The sequence below is a fragment of the Nycticebus coucang genome, chromosome 2 (assembly GCF_027406575.1).
Source record: "Nycticebus coucang isolate mNycCou1 chromosome 2, mNycCou1.pri, whole genome shotgun sequence".
NCBI lineage: Eukaryota > Metazoa > Chordata > Mammalia > Primates > Lorisidae > Nycticebus > Nycticebus coucang.
Window position 1 is genome coordinate 77,306,921 of NC_069781.1, and position 18,451 is coordinate 77,325,371.

Here is an 18,451-nt window from a genome sequence, read left to right on the forward strand (position 1 = left end):
GTCTGGACAACAGGTGGTCTTCTGGGGTATGAGATGTTAATCACAATGCTGATATGACCGGCAGCCTCCACTGATTTCTAAGACCCCGCAGGGTGGAGACCCTAAATCTCTCTTCAGTCCTCTTAAAAGGCGCTTTAAACTTCTAAACTTGGCTAAGCAGATTTCCCAGGAAAGTGCTTATCACTGGGATCACTGCTGAAGTGGCTATCCACTTACCCAGTGTGCCAAAACCGGTCTCACTCTGCCCCTGAGGGTTAAGGCTGTAAGGCAGCTCAGTCCCCACCTTTAGGCTGCTCAGTCACTAGGTTACTAGCTCCCGCCTTATCCTTGCTCTGGGACTCTGAGGGTGGAGTTTGCTGGGTCAGTTCTCTCACAATGGCTCCCTGAGGCCCACAGCCAAATGCTATTAGCTCCTTCTGGCTCAGCAGCTCAGTCTGGGGCCCTAGACAATGCCCAATGTTCTCGGCACTCAAGCTCAAGCTCTCCCCAAGGCAGTCCAACTGAGTGCCAAGTCCAAAAACACCAAAACAGTTCACAGGTAAGGCCTTTCCTGTTTGCAGCCTCACTGTTGCTGTACTTACAGCTGCTGGCGGGATTAGTCCGAGTGAACACACGCAACCGCTTGCCAGTTTTCCATTAGTTTTGTCCTCCTCTTGGGGTCCAGAAGTCTCTTGCTGACTCCCTGTATCCTCAAAGGGATGATTATAGGCAGATCCTACCAGCCAGAGATGCCTGGAGTCTTATCTCCCCAGACTCACAGTGCTCAGATGCAGGGAAGCTGTTACTTGGCCTCCATCTTGCTTGGACTCCTACTATTATTATCTCAAATTGAAATCCTATATCCAGTCATCTTTCTCCCTCACTCCTGATAACCACTATTTTATTTTCTGCCTTATGAATTTTTACTATTCTAGGCATCTCATGTAAGTAGTATCATGGAATATTTGTTCTTTTGTATCTGGCTTATTTCACTTATCATAATGTCTTCCATATTGTAGCATGTATCAGAAGTTCATTCTTTTTTGAGGCTGAATGATATCTCATTACATGTATACAAGACATTTTATTTATCCATTCATCTGCCAGTGTATATTTGGGTTTTTTCCACATTTTGGCTAATGCAAATAATGTTGCAATGAATATTAGCGCAATGACTCAAATACAGTATTTGGTTATATAAGGTTAGTTCAACATACATATATATTTGTTGAACTTTGAGTCATTGCTGTCAATTCTTTTAGACTCAGAAGTGAATGAATGCAGAAACAGGCTTGTTAGGGGAGAGTGCTTTCTTAACTGCACCATGCTGTCTCCTGTTCCAGAAAGGCTAGAGTCCATACTGATTTCAATATGTGATTTTTCCACATTTATCTTAGACATTTAATGAAAAATTTCTGGATCTGGGGCTGGGTTCTGTTTCAGTGAAATTATTCAAGTACATACTGAGAATCTGCTCTGTATCAGGCTCTGGACTATTTTCTGGGGTAGTAAAACCCAGTACAGGTAGTAAGACTAGTAGCAGACTAGTGGGGGAGAATCCAGGTAAGCAAACATAAGATGTGAAATATGGGCAAAGACAAAATCAACTGATTGGAAGAGAGGAGAGATTGATGATTTGGAGTTGCTGTGGAAGCTTTAAGAAAGCTGATCAATAAAGTCTTCATAATAACAGATGACACATAGGTAAGATTTTTGAAGAATAAATAAGAATTCATCAGTAAAATAGGTTAAGAAACTTCAAACTCAAGTAAGAGAAAGTGATAATCTGTGCATGCATAGTTTAACATGGCTAAAGTAGAACATGTGAAAAAAATTAAAAAAAAAAAAAAGACAGCAGAAAATGAGTCTAAAGAATTAGACCAAGCCACAAAGGCCCTTGAATATTATGTTAAGGAGCTTAACATAGGCAAGAGGAGCTACTGAATGCTTTTAAGAAATAACATGGCATGATGAGATTGATGCTTTAGATACATCACTCTGGTGGACATGTGGGATGATCTGAGAATGAAAGAAAGGCCAGTTAGGCATTAGGACTGTTACTCTTTATAAGAATCCAAGCACCAGAGAATGAAGGTCTAGGAGATTCAAAGATGACAGAAAACCTTGAGATCTCAGATTTCGTGACTTATTAACTGATTATGAAAGAGGAAGGGGAAATTGGGAGGGAAGTTAAGGATGACTCTAAGTTTATTGGCTTGGTAAATGTGTTACTCACTGAGGTAAGAAAACCAAGAAGAAGATAAGGCTTACAAATGAGAATAATGAGTTCATTTGGGGGCATGTTGACTATGGGATCCCTTTCAAAATTGGAGAAGATTAGTAAGAAGTTGGAAGGTAAAAGTACAAATATTGAGCTCAAATTAGTTCATTTATAAGAAACAAATTAGCCTAGCTACTCAGCAAGGGAATTAATAAAGGGAATTAAGTGTTTATGAAATCATTGGAAAGGCTGAAGGAGCAGGATCTAAGTTGGATTTTTAGGAATAATGCCCAGAAAATGGCTGTCGAAATTATGTGCCAGGAAAGCTACATTTGCCATAATAATTAAGAGGCTCTATTAAGTAACTGGGAAGCAACCAATGTGGCTGCTGCAACTGTCTTTTACCATATAAGAAGTTAGTGACTGAATACTAAAAAACTGCTGAGAAATCCAGTGCTTCCATGATTGTGCTTTCCAGCAGTGATAATCAAAAGTGGCAAATAGATGGTCTTAGCCTCACTTTTCCTTTCAAAACTTACGTGTTTTCTTGATTATAATGGTGGTTGCACAGCTGTGTGAATATACTAAAAGTCATTGAATTATACACTTTCAATGGATGAAATCTATGGTATTGAGTCATATTTCAATAAAGATTTTTAAATCTTACATATTTTCTAATTGGAAAAACTTATTCTGTACCCTGAAACCTAGCTGCAAGGGAGTCTGGACAATGTCATCTTTAATTTTCCAGCTTCTACTATATGGGAAAACACAACAGAAAGATATAATGGTAAATGTGAAGCAAACCAATCTTTGATTTCTAAAGGCAGTGGATGAATTTTTCCAATGAGAGCTTATCAAAAAGTGGGGGAAGAGAAAGGGCAAACAAGATCTAGATGCCAGTAATTCAATGACAGAAAAAAAATTAAGGAAAAAGTGATCAAATGGTAAATGAAGAACCAAGAAAACTACTGTCTTGTAAACCAAAAGTAGAGATTAAAAAGAGGGAAAGCATAGAAGAAATGAACTAGAACCATTTCTTAAGCAGGTGGACTGGGAAAGTAACTTAACCTCTTTCAGTTTCTGTTTCTTCATATTTAAATGGAGGTTATAATAGTGCTTTAAATGGGGGTGATCATTATTCTACCCACTTAACTGTTTTTCTGGAAGATCAATTGGACAATGCAGTTAAAACTGAATTGAAAACTACATATCATTTAATCATTGCTAGTTGTGGCTATTTTTAAAAGAGATGTGTAGCCTCTACTACCAATATATCCCTTAAGGTTAAGACATTTTACTAATATCTAACTGAACAAAAAGTCCTCCCACACTAATTTAACCATTTTTATCTCAAAGAAATAAAGAATGACTGCTCACAGGTTTGTCCATGAAGACTGTAATAAAGCATTCTTCTTTAGAATTAAGAATTAGAATTAAGCAGAATTCTGCAGAATTACTGCAAAGATCTGAGAATTGATTGATAAATATAAACTAACTGCTTCCCACAACAGTTCTCCACAGCCATGATTAGGTGAAAGACACAGGTTCACAAAGCTAGCAGACACATGGAGCCTGGCTCCCACTCTCACACTCAATTCCTCAGGTCCCATCATACCCCTCCTGCTATCTCATTTACCAACTCAAACATCAACAGCCTGTGTGCTTAGGAGTGGGATTCCAATCATCCCACTTCTTAAGGCACTCAGTTGCATTTGTAACACACCAGCTGTTTCTGAGAACACATTCTTAATATAGGAACAGCAAGAAATTCTGCTATAGCTGTCCCAAGCCATACCAAAGTGCTATCATGGCAGTAACATCTTGAGAAAGAATAAAAATCAAAGCTGAATCTGTAGGGAACTTGCCTAATATCTCCCTCACAATGTCCCTTTCTCCCTGGGTTTGCTCTCATCACAGAAAGTAGGCTTATGAAAACAGGGTCAGGTAAAGTGGGATTTGGCCACAGTATAACATGGTATAGAAAAATCACATAAATCTCAAGCGGTATGTCCATGGAGAGGAAAAATCAACAGGGGGTTCATAACTGATTATACACTTTGTGTGTCAGAAGTCCTGTATACCATGGCCATAATGCATTTGCTATTTCAAAGGCCCATGTTATGAAAAGCAAAATATAATGGATTTTTAAGTCTAGAAATATGGATTTTTTCCAGTATAGATAATCAGAAAGCACCATTCATCATTAGGATGACTTGACATTTGTTGATCTTTCATTATGGGAACTATGGTATTTAAGAACCTGGACTTTGGAGCCAGGCTGTCTTGGATTATTGGATTCCTGGATTTGCCCCTTTCTAACTATGTAAATTTAAGCAAGTTACATGACCTCTCAGACCTCAATTTCTTTATCTTTAAAGGAAATAATTTATGTAAAGTGCTTAGCACCATGTTTGGCTCACATTAAGCCTACTATAAATGTAAGCTTTTATTATTCATACAGTACTCCTAATATTTTTAAACACTTCATTTATTTATTTATTTATTTATGGCATATGAGTGAAGAGGAGATGCTCTTCTTAAGATTACTAATGTTCTAAATTGAATTGAATGGTAGCAAAGCGTGTTTAATTTAATCCTACTTTCTCCCGTTAAACACTAACTTTGTGTTGTTTGCAAATTTGCACATCCTTCTGGGGAGTCTTTATCCAAATGTCTTTTTGGGCAAGGTGAATGTCTTCAGTCAAAACAAAACAAAACAAAACGGAATGAAATTCCTGAACCATTTTTAACCAAAACAAAAATTTCTGATTTTATTGTGTTTTTAGCAACTTTGACTTCTATCATCGTTGTATGAGCTAAATGCTACACCAGTAAGGTAGTCCATTGAAGTTTCTTTGCTGAATTTGGTTGGAGTAAAATATTGATTAAGTGGATTACTCTAATAATGAGGTACTGTTTATTTTCAGTTAAACTGAGAGTTATATTTTAAAAGTTGCTCTTTCAGTTGAATATACGAGATCTCAAAAATTTGAAGAAATTGCAGTCTCAGGTCATTTGCTTCATTCTCCTCAAATTTTTCTCAATTTTCATAAATTGAAATTTATGAAATTTGAAAGTGTACAAATTACCATTTCTTAAAGTATTTTAATCTCTGTTCCAATATAAAATAGTGTTCTCTTGCTGGGCCTTGGCCCAGCTAGCCTTGCTGTCTCTGTTCTCCAGCTGGGTGTGGAAATCCACAAGGAGCTGCTTTGTTTTCTAGAAGCAGGACCAGGCTTCTCAGGGCATTCACATCTCGCTGAGCATGGTCGGAGAACTGGCCTATCTCCTGGGCCCACCTCAGAAGGAAAAAATGGCCTAGGCTTCCACCAAGAGAGAAGGTCCCCTGAGATTACAAAGATCCTAGAGGGACTCCAGGTACAATTTCCACTTAGTCATAGATATTAAGAGCATTTCACAGAATACCTTGAAATTATAATTAATATAGACCTTCAGATTAAGTTCATGATGTACTCCCAGCCCATTTGAAGAGGGGTGCTGCTCCCTCCCTAATTTCTGGCACTTTCTATCACTTTGATTTATTATTTATCAAACTGCTTTACTGTATTCACAACACTTACCAGTTTTAAAAATTATTTATTAATTTTGTTTACTTTTCAAATTATTGGCTTCCCTATTAGAATGTAAGCAGCATAAAAGCAGGATCCTACTTTATCATACTCTCCATTGCTTCTGTCCCTAACATTTAGAACACTGCCTGAACAATCCAGGCAAGACATATACATTTTTAAATGAATGAATATTCATTCATTTACCTGGATAAACTGGAATGGTTTACTTTTTATTACCTAAAACAGTGAAAGAGTGGAATAAATCTAAAAATTTCATATTTAAAGAAAATGATATTTTTTCGAATGCAACATTAGAAACAATATCCTAGAAGGTCATGGTATGCAAATGAGCTACTGAAAATAAAAATATTTTGTGTTCTTTCCATGGTCCAGAATACAGAGCCCCCGCAAAAGAGATGTGTTAATTAGGAGAAGTAGCAAGGATTGCTAAGACATATAACTCCAAAACTCTCAGTGGTTTGACATGATAAGAGTTTTTTTCCTACCCATATAGTGGCTAACATGGGATGGGTGTGTGTATTTGGGTAGACTGGGGGAGAAGGGCACAGTGAGTTCTCTGCTCCACACCATCATTCAGGGACCAGGTGTCTTAGTCCTGTGATTCCATATCCATTAGGGCCAGATGCTCGGCCTCTAGCTGGTAGAAAGGGAAAGCATGCATTGTGCAGGACTTGACACCAGACTGGAGACTGACAAGCATATAATGGTGTGGCTCCACTTAACTGCAAGGGAAGCTTGGAAAAGTGCTTCTAGAAGGCAAGGGAAAGAAGGTTTGCTGAGCCAATGGGGTGCTGGACTTTTTCTGATGCTCACCTCAACATTTACTCTTTGGCCCTCCTTAAGGTAAAATTTTCCTTGAAGATCCTAAAACTTGTGGCTGATCTTTCAGGGGCCTCCAATTTTTAAAAAGTAATTAATTTACCCTAACTGAAAGGTTAACATTTAAAGGGTCATTGATGTTGTTTAGTATCCCAGATCACGTCTAACCATTAAGTCCAGTACCAATTAAAACATTATTTACTGAATTTGTAACTATGGACACCCTGAAACGGTGCCAGGGAAGGGACAAGGTGAATACTGATGTCAGAGAGTATCATGTTCTTTCAGGCTCTAAGATTATCAGTGGGCTTGGGAGGACACAGTCTCCTGAACGGTAAACACATTTTCGTTATTAATAAGCCACCTTTAATTCTATAGATAAGCATAGATTTCTGTGCAGTGATTCAGACCTGTCCTCACTTATCTCGTGAATATACTGACTGACCTGAACAGCTCACAGGGAGAGCCAGGAGCCCCTCTGGCACCTTAGACAGCAGAGCACAATAAGAACAGGAGGTGAAGAAGCAAATTAGCGTCTCAGGATATCTCTATCCTTAGGGAAGAGAGAGCAACACGGATATGTCAGGAATAGTGAATTGAACTCAGACTTGATCTTTGAGGACAGGGACAGTGCACCGGGAGGAGGGACAGGGAAGCCTTTGGATCTCCATGTTCCAGAGTCTGTGCTGGAGGCAAGCTCTACACAATAAACTCCGCTCGGCATTTCAAGTGCCCAACAGTCCCTTCTGTTTCAGAAAGTGATTTTGTTGTGATTTTGCCTCCTAAGTGGGTAAGGAGCTGAGTGGCAACAGCCAGCCCCTCAAGGAAGCTGAATTCCTCCTGGAGGATGACCAAGATTGGCACCTTACAGGGCAGAACTGTCACTCAGCTTGGGTCCCTGCAGGCACCATTTGATGACCCCCCTTTAAGGCTTAGCTTAACGCTGATTCTACCCTGCCTGGGCAAAAATGCATCAAATTTTATGTGAAATGGATGAACAAGAAAGGCAAGCCTTTGTAGGGAATTTCTGTTTTTTTTCTGTGTTTACTTACAGTAACCCATTACCTCATCCCAGCCAGAGGGTCTTGTGTTTTCCAACCTCCTTGAAACACAGTCTTAGTTTCTGTGCCTCAGATTTGATCTCTCTGTCATGTCTACTGTCAGGGATGTGGCGGCTGGACTTCTGTTATACAGAGCCTCTCGGAACTACACATTGAAATGACCGTGTCCTCCCAGCACCCCCCACATCTTCATGAAGCTGCAGTGTCATGTGTTTTGGGGCAGGTAGGCAGTGAGGGGCTGAGGCAGGTCCAGCCGGCCTGCATTTTTTCAGTGGTGCAGTGCAGAGAGAGCGTGCAGTTACTGGGGTAGCCAACCTCCACAGCCCCTGCCATTCTTTGCTCCTCTAGGAGACAGTAATACATTACAGGTGTTATAACTTTTCCTCAGAATCCGACTGCCTGGGGAACTGTAAATCTAAATCATGGCTGCCCTCAGGAAACCCGTGGGCCTGTAAACACAGTGAAATGAGTGAGATGAAAGCATCTGAGGGAGAAAATGAATTTCAGGCATCCCACTGAAGTCTATTTCATTTTTACAGTCCGGTCACCCCCCCTGTGGTAGGGGCAGTGCCTAGGAGGAACAGGCTGCCTCCTGACTGACAGCTGACAAGGGACGCTTCTCCTGGAAGCCTTGGCTCTGAGGCCTAATCAAGAGGCAAGAATTGCAGCAGATTCTGAGCTCCCTGGCACCACGCACAATGCCACCTTACATGCCGCCAAGGCCATGGCAGGTTTTCTTTTTGGGAGGTTGGGCTTGCCTGAACAGGCATTTGTAATCAAGGCCATTCTTGAAACCAGAAGTGGAACAGAGTGTTTGAAGAGGATATGTGAAAGAGAGAAGAAGAGATGGGAAGGTAAGGGGGGAAATGAGGGAAAGAGAAAGGAACAGAGGCACCTCCCCAGAGAGTTCCCACATGCTGGTGTCTCATGTGCAGAGTGCCAGGCACCCGCAAAAGGTGGCAACTGGCCAGGACAAAGACTTCTCAGAATAGTGAGCACATCACCTTGGATTTGAGCAAGCATAAAGCAAGACCTAGGAAGTCATTAAATAATAATATTTTTAGTGTAACAACCTGAATGTCACAACAGGCAAACCAAATTCTTCCATTATAAATGGGGAAGAGAACTCAGAAGCTGTCACCTAGGAAAATGATGCTCTCAAGGAAGGAAAATATTTGGACCCCACTTCCCTCTGATTTTCATTACTGCTAATTTTTAACATAAATCCAACCATATTGCCTCTGCACCATGCACTGTTGATTGATTGACTAAATGGTTAACGGAAGTCAATAAAAAAGAGATTAGCTAGGTGTCCCCCCATCCCCCCCCCACCACGATGGATGGGTAAAATGCCAAATGGTTTTAATAATGAACCTGAAGTCTCTTTTCTTGTTTCTGTGAAATTCTACAAAGGAATCTGAAATTGATTTTCAAATTCTTAGTAAACTTCCCAAACTCACATTTTCATGCTTTGGCAATGAGTGCAAAACTGTGAAGGCCTGTTTTTAGAAAATCACCTAGACTAGTTTGTAGTGTAAATAATATTTTAAAGCGTTGGAAATCACGCCTTGATATTTCAACTTCCAGATTGTTGCTGTAGAGACAGTAGAGTGTAATGGATACGAGCCTACATTCTGGAGCCAGACTGCCTTGGATCAAATCTCTGCTTTTCTACTTTCTAGATGTGTGTTCTTTGGCAAGTATCTTAACATATCTGTACTTCAGTTTTTTCCTCTGTCAAATGGGTATAATAATAGTATCGTCCTCAATGAGTTAAAACATACAATGTATGCATGCAGGAAAAAGCCGGGTGTATAATAAGCAATAAATATTGCCATTCATATTGGAAGTGAAATTTCTAAACATTTTTATTTTGCTTTTGAATAATACTAACACTGTCTAATTATGACGGATGGCTTTTTATCTATGCAAATGTTTTCTGCTTAACAATTCTGCTAGGAAATAGGTACAGACAGGCTTCAGTTTTGCCTTATCAGCCAGTGAAATTTCTTCAATGCTGGGAGAAAGTTCACTCATTCCTGAATGAAAGAAGGATTTCTATGGATCCTCCATGCTGAAGCTTCCTCAGATTGCTGCAGGTGACTTTAGTGGCTCTCTCCTTCATCCCCCAACATCTCCTGGTCCAGAACAGAGCTCTCATCTCATGTCAGAAAGTGAACTGATTCCCTAGCACTCAATAGGGCAGAAATCTCATCTGGTATGCCTTTAAATTCCCAAAACCTTCCTTGGGAAGGAGGAAAGGGAAGAAAGCTACTGGAGGAAAGCACATTATCTTATACGGAAAGACAAACTAACAGATCAACAGACTTGTTAAAGATTCCAAAGAGAGCTAAGACTTGAAGTCAAGTCAGGGATTTTTTTTTTCTTCCCCTTCAAAAGATGAATAACGTGCTTATGTCATAACTGATTAAAATCCATCCATTTAAAACCCTACCGACTTTTCACATTGGTTTCCATGTTATCTTTCCTCCAACACAAGGCATTATTCCCATGACACAAATGACACTACTGAGGATTGCACACAAAGTAACTGCCCCAGTCACAGAGAACACGGCAGGCTTGGAGTGGGAGTTTATGTCCAGATCTTACATCTCTTTCATCATACCTCTGAGCTACTAATTTCACTGGACATGAATCAGAAATGAGATTAGAATACATGCAAACTTTGATTTTCAGTCTGGGGAAGACAAAACTCATTTTTGTCTCCTGGGACAATTTAATTATTCAGTTTTCTTTTAAATTCAACTTATTTTTCCGGTTTCTCCTAACAGCTATGAACATGCAGTTTCTAAAGCAAAATAGCATTTGAAAAGAAGAGAAATCATAGATGATAATGATGATAACTAAGGAACACTTACTATGGGCCACACTCTGTTCTAGTACTTCCCAAGGATTAATTCGATTCTCAGGTATTTTTTCAGATGTGTATAGTAACTCCGTATTGTAGTGATTATAATTTGTGTCTATTTCCATGATCACATTGTAGGTTACATTTTTTGAATATTTCAACAGAGCAATACAAGTATTCTTTAATTATCATCTTATCTCACAAACTGGTCCCTCACAGACAAGAATTGTGTGACTGCAAGTAACCAGTTTGTGAGATGAGATGATAATTTAAAAAAAAAAAAAGGTCAGACATACAAAATTCTCTCTTCCAACAAGTTGCTTGATCTGAAAGTTACTTTCCACTTACTTTACAAGTCAAACTAGGTGAAATCAACTAGGAAGGTGAAATAAATGCCTAACAGTATCCAGGGATCCCTCTCTTTTTTCTGCAGAAACTAATATTAATTCCAGGTGTATGTTCAAATGAATGAGTATATATCACTGGGACAGGGATTAGGAACACATAGTGTTTGTACAGTGCTTTTCTTTTTCTACTTTTCCCTTTTGTTCATTTATTGCCCTTTCTTTGGGTTTCTCTTTTCCCCTTCTTGGTGCGAAGAAACAAAATCTCTCCTATATTTCAAATGCAAAGATGGTGGAGAAAGCTATCTGTAAAGTTATTCCTTCCCTTTCTTCTCACATTAGGAGAGAGACATACAGACAGATAGACTTATGTCAGTGTTTGCTATTTCAAATCAGATCAGTTTCCAGAATCAGCAAAAGTTTCAATCCAACAAGTGTTTCTCCTCCTTCCAAACCCATTTTTCCACCCTCTATGACAGGCAATTGCCATTGGACTGTAATTTTTCAGAGCATGAGGAGAGTGAAGCTTGTAAATACAGAAAGCAAAGTTTCTACTGAGTTTTCACAGAATAATATGTTAGTCCAGAACTGAGATTTACTTTCTCTGGAATATTTGGGAAGGGAAGCACCAGGAGATGAGGGAAGTTTTGGAAAAGTACTAAGAATGAAATACAACTGGGAGTTACCATCTTTTCTTATTTTAAATCATTCTTGTGTGAAGAGATTTGCTCTTAAAAAAATGGCAGATTTTCATGAATCACTAAAGAGTCCTTCCCCACTGAACTCTTTAATATCGTATCCCTTTTTGTGCCATCCATGGGGCCATCTAGGGCATACTGCAATGCAAAGATTCTCAACATAAAGATGGGTGGAAGTAAAAAGAAGAGAGAGCATTTGCCTCTGATTTCAAGGATGGCAGAAGAAACATAAAGAAACATGTCAAAATCTGTAATAATCTAAGTCAAACAATAAATGCTATTCCAGGTTTGACTCATCCCCAAATACAGAATCTACAGTACTCAAGTCAGCAACACAATTTTTTCCCCTGGAAATTTCTTTTTCTTTCTTTCTTTTTTTTTTTTTTTTTATAACTCCTTAAGTCTGAACACCTCAAGATGTGTTTGAGATCATGATGAAAAGCATACAGGAAAATGTTATGGTGTGTCAGATCAAAAGCAATACTTTTCTTTCTCATTGGGGAAAAAAAAGATCTGCCTTTAACAGCATTAAAGTCTGATTGGAAGAGAGTGTTTTTAAAACATTTCTCTACCTTTAGAGGATTCCAGACACTAATGGCTTTGAAGTAATTCTTATACCCTTTAGAATAAATGACATCCTTAAAAAATGTCTGACTTGGTATTTACACATATTCATATTCCTCATCCTTCCTGTCTAGTTTGTCAACGTTCACATATGTCTTTAAGAAGAATGCTTTAAAAAAAAGAAAAATTGCAGTGCCAGAAAATGTAAAAATGACATGAAGAGGCCCCTTATATATGCACACCTATGGAAGTTAATGGAATTTATCTTTATACAGGTGGCTTTTTCATGGCTTGAGTTGACAAACTCCCTGAATTTTAAGCCAAGACTAATTCCTATCCTATCGATTTCTGTCTTGGTCTCATAAATGTTAAGGGTTGTCCTAATGAACAGTGTGTTGCAAAGTTGTCATGTGTTGTTACCAGTAGGATGCATGTTTTCCTCTGATAGACAGTCCTGGTTGCTGGGACCCACAGGGGCTGTCTCACAGATACTTGTCAGGGTTTTCAGAATTTAATTCTTTTTTTTTTCCATGCTCTGATTCATCAGTCTTGACTGGTAGATTTAGAGTCCGGGCCCAAAGGCCAGACAGCTCCAACCTCCACACCTTCCAAGAGCATAATACAAGCTAATATTTATTGAGTCCTCACTGTGTGTTCAAGCCATGGCACCAAGTGCTTTAGCTGCAATATTCTCTTTAATTTTGTTAGTGGAAAAATATTACACACTCTGAAAAATACAGTAGAACCTCCATAGCTGACCACCTCCATACATTGACTACCTCCTAAGTTTACCTAATTTTTATAGACTGGACATGCACCACATGTAAAGTAGGCCTAGCTCTTTTTGTTGATCACCTCTGTATGTTGACCTCTCTTTACAGTCCCTTGGGTGGTCAACTTAAAGAGGTGCTACTGTAATTCAAATAGGTTTATTCTGAGTGTAACATATGTGGCCCTGGCCCAGGGATCCCTGCCTACCTGAGAAGTCTTGAGCAAATAGTCCCCAGGCAGTTAGATGACGGTCTGATTTTATACATTCTTAGAGAGACAGGGATTATGGGCAAAATCACAAATAAATATATGGATGGTATATGTCGATGTGGCCTGAGCAGGCAAGGCATCTCAAATGGGAGGGTGGGGGAGTTAGAGTTTATAGATAGATGCAAAGATTCTTTAATTTGTAATTGGTTAAGGAAATAAATCTTTGTCTAAAGGCTTGGAATGTCTTAAGTTAACAAAGTCTTTTAATCAGAGACAAGCCACAAGGTAAGTAACTACTCAAGTGATTTACTAAGTACATTGAAGGTATGCAGGTGATTTAACATTTGCTACATGGCCTTAGGTCCTGTTAATAATTTAGTGTCTTATTGTTTGAGATATGTCCACGTTCTTTCCCTTCATGGCTGGGAACTCAGTTTTAAGGTTTTTCTGAGATTCCCTTGGGCCAAGAGGAGGGTCTGTTCAGCAGGGGGCAGAAGGATGGGGTGATTAGGATTTTTAGTTCACATCTTCACAACAGTCCTAATGAGATAGAAACTATTAATATATCCATTTAGATATAAATAAATAGCAGCATACATGTGATAAGACACTGTAAGTGGCAGAGCTGGAGAAAGAATCTAACCCCATCAGAATCCAAAGGCCTTTGTTTTAACTACAACTCTCCCTTTGCTTTCTGCATCTTCAATAACCTTCTCTCCATTGGCTCTGTCCTCTCAGCATGGAAACATATCTAAGCATGCTCCTTTGCCTCCATAGCTTATACAAGACAGTTTCTACCAGGGAATCCTGCCTGCAGTAGCAACTTCAAGTCAGAGAAGATTTTTTGATGAATAGCTAGAAGTTGGGGCTCCCATCTTCTGAGGCCCTAGAACAGGGCAGCAGGGAGATTCAACAGAAAACCTCACATCTCCTCCTCTTATGCCCTGGATGCCTCCAAGAGCTCTGTTCCCACCCTATTATACACTTGGTTTCTTCATCTACCTTAACTCTTCTCTTTTACTCTGTACTATAAATAATGCAATCCAAAAGATTGTTATGCATATATTAAGAGACTGGCTTGTGCCACGTCACTTCCCACAAAGTCCCATTTATCTTTACCATAGCTCTGCAAAGGGGATTTTGATAACCACATTTTACAGACATTAACCATAATAAGAACTTTTCACCATGCACTATTATGAACTAGAACCCAATCACGCATTTTACCAGAGAGGTTGTGCAGTCCATTGCTTAAGGGTATGACCACTGGAGCTAAATGGCCTTGGTTAGAATCCTGGCTTTGCTATCAGCTGTGCAACCCTGAGCAAGTTATTAAATCTTCTCTGAGCTTGGTTTCTTCATCAGTGAATTGGGGATAATGATGGTAGTAACAGTACTTTCTGAAAGGTGATTTTGTAACAAGTCAATTAAATTAAATAATTTACCTAAAGGACTTTGAAAAGCATCAGACATAGAAAATTTTCACAGTAAATCAGACTAGCTCACAATAAATACGAGCTAGTGTCATTACACGAATTATCCTGTTCTATCTTTACAAAAACTTAATAACCATCATTATCCATATTTGCCAGATGGGAAACAGATTCAGGGACCCTAAGTGACTTATCCAAAGTCACACAATTAGTAAGCTGGGGAACAAAGACTCTTGTTAGTCCCAATAAATCACCTGATTCATATTCTGCTCCCTTTTACCCTATGCCGCAGCTATCCTAACCATCAACTGATCCCTCCTTTTGGATGATAGGTAAACAAACATAGGGCTATGAACACTTTTTTTTCTGAAACAGAGTTTCACTCTATTGCTAGGGTGAGGCTACAGTGTCATAGACTAGCTCGCAGCAAACTCAAACCTCAAACTCCTGTGTTCAAGCGATCCTCCTGCCTAAGCCTCTTGAGTAGCCAGGGCTATGGGAGCTTGCCACAACAACTCACTATTTTTCTATTTTCAGTAGAGATGGGATCTCTCTCTTGTTCAGGCTTGTCTTGAATTCCTGAGCTTAAGGGATCCTCCTGCCTTGGCCTCTCAGAGTGTGAAGATTATAGGTGTGAGCCCATGCCCAGACCACTTACTATTATTACTATTACCTCAAAGTTAAGGTTAAGATTATAAATGAAATGTGCTGAGGACAATTAATATATCAAATAAATACACCAACTAAAGTTAATATGATTGTATTTCAAACCAAGCTATTTAAAATGGTCTTTGTGATTCCAATTTTGCCCCAGAATTTTCTTTTTCTCTCAGAAGTTTAGTTTTTAATGACACACGACATTTTCTTTCCTTAAAGGAGGGCTAGGTTATATTAAAAATACATGTATATAAGGATTGTTACACAACACAACTAAGAAAACAGAACTTCATACTAAAACCCATAAAATGGCAGAGATATTAAAAGTGGAAATCAAATAGAAATTAAAGCAATAATTAAATCCAATGGTTCTAATTCAAATTTCTAAGATTGCTCTGCAGAGGGTTCCAACTACCATTTCCTGACTCCTTATTGCAGTCAAGGAACAGTGCTGTGAGGGCACATTATACATTTCTGTGAGAGGACCATTCTGCGTTTTCCTTTGTGATGCCGCAATAACCTATTGGACAGCATAGATCCTCCACTCCAATTATTGGTGCAAAGGAAGATGTTTTTAACTTTGCACAGTGTTTAACACTAAGGCAAATCTTTGAACTTAGAGAAGTTCATCCAAGTTTCCAGCCACCCAAGTCTCTTGCAATATATAAAATATAGATAGGAAATGATTACACGAAAGCTGCACACTCTTAGCTAACAAGGGAGGAGCATATACTCCTGAGTGTGTGTATTTTAAGAATGACCTATGCCAGACATCTTTTTTTTTTTTTTTTTTTAGAGACAGAGCCTCATTTTGTTGCCCTCGGTAGAGTGCCATGGCATCACAGCTCACAGCAACCTCTAGCTCTTGGGCTTAGGTGATTCTCTTGCCTCAGCCTCCCGAGTAGTTGGGACTACAGGCACCCGCCACAATGCCCAGCTATTTTTCTTTGTTGCAGTAAGGCTGGGGCTGGGTTTGAACCTGCCACCCTCAGTATATGGGGCCGGTGCCCTACTCACTGAGTCATGCCAGATATGCCAGACATCTTTTTGCAAAACTATTAATACTTGTAGGTGAAAAGAGCACCAGCAGGCCTTAACATAGACTTCTCAAAGACAGAGCAAGGTCCTGTTTGTCCCTCTGCTTCCTGTACTTAGCAAAGTGCTGAGCAATGTTATGGGTACACCAAAGTCTTGGAGGCTGAAAAGGTATCCAGTATCTGGAGCCAGTGGTGCAGAATTCTGAGATTCAACTATTCTATTTGCTAATAATTATGTCCTTTGCATGTTATTTTATCTTTTTGAGTCTCCATTTCCTCATTTGTAAAATGGATAATGATTGCAATACCCATCTCACAGTAGGGTTTGACAATTGAATGAACTGGTGATGTGAAAATTGCTTTGTATATCATATATTGCATTATGATAAGTTTGATTATTTTTATTATTAGCCTGGTAATGGGGCACCAATATGAAACTTAGATTAATTGTATAATTATCTTGGGTCAAGAGTGGGAATTTCTTAATGGCAGGACTCCTGGATGCCAATGCAGTGATAAAAGTATTATTTCTGAAATTCTAATGAAAAACATCAGAAAGAAATTACTAAATAATTATAAAGTTATATCTTCTTATATCATAGATTACTTGCATTGTCCTTTTTTGTTGTCAGCTTAGAAAAACATTTTTTTTCAAAATTGTGGTAATAATGAGCATATAGAGCAATTTATTTATCAATAACTACTTTTAGACATTGATATCCAATGGTTTGTTTGTTTTTTTTGTTTTGCAGTTTTGGCCGGGGCCAGGCTTGAACCTGCCATCTTCGGTATATGGGGCCGGCACCCTACTCCTTGAGCCACAGGCACCGCCTGATATCCTATGTTTTTATCATAAAAATGGACATAGTTTACATAACTATTGTAATGCCTTTATAATTTTTCCTTAGGATAAACAGCTTAAGGTCAAATTGGAGGGTTAATAAATTTTTAGCATGAATTTCATATATAAATTTTTAAGGATATCTAGATTTTTAAGAATATTAAGACATACTACCAAATTAAACTGCAGAATAGATACTAATTTATACTCCCATTAGCATTGCTTGAAGTTGCTAGTTTCTCTATATTCTCACAACACTTGACCGCAAAAACACTTTGCCAATCTGATAAGTAAAGATTTTTATCTAGTTGCAACTTTAAATGGTATTCTTTTGATTACTAGAGAGTTGTATCATTTTTATATATTTATGGGACATTTAAATTTCTTCTTTGAAAAAACCGGCTATTTATTTTTTAAATATTTTCTCCACTTTGATGTCCATTTTTTTTAAAGACTGATTTATAGAAGTGAAGTAGGCAGTGGTTCCCTATGACTCTTGCCTCCTGGTATTCACATTGTATAATCATATTACCCACCTCACCCTCCACTGAGTATGGTCTAGAAATACTGGCTCACTTCTAATGAACAGAAAATGACAAGTCATGGGATGTCACTTCTGAAATCAGGTTACAAAAAGACTGTGACTTCCATGTTGCTTACTTTCTCTCTCTTTCCCTCTCTCAGAGCCCTTACTCGGGGAGAAGTAAGCTGCCATGTTGTGAGTTGCGCCTTGCAGAGAACCACATGGCCAAGGACTAATGTCTCCAACCAATATCCAGTGAGGATATGAGTCTTGCCAATAGCAGCCATGTGAGTGGGCCATGGCTGTGAATAATCCATGGCTTGCTTAGAAGCATATCCTTTCCCAGTCAATCCTAGAAATGACTGAAGCTCTGGCTGGCACTTTAATTGCAGAGAGATGAGCTACACACAGATATCTGACCCAAAGAACCTACTAGATAATAATTGTCACTAGAATATGCTAAGTATTAGGAAAGTTTGCTACACAGCAATAGATAACTAATACAAGGAGCTTTATATCAATATGACATAGTAGGTTTTTACAGGTCTCACACCTAAACATGCTGCATAAAATATAGATGACATAATTCTTAATGCATATATGAGCTGCCAGGAAAATAAAGGAATCCAAATGACAACAAGTAAAAACCCAGCAACTGATAAGGAAGTACTAGGGTCTGTTTTGCACTGGAGATACCTGCTTGTCCTTGGTGGCTTAGGGCTTGTGTTTTAATGGACTGATGACAAAGGAAAAGCCTTGGGCCTAACAAATTTGGAAAGTCTGATTAAAAGCCCCTGCCCTGCACACATGTCATTAAAACTGTGACAA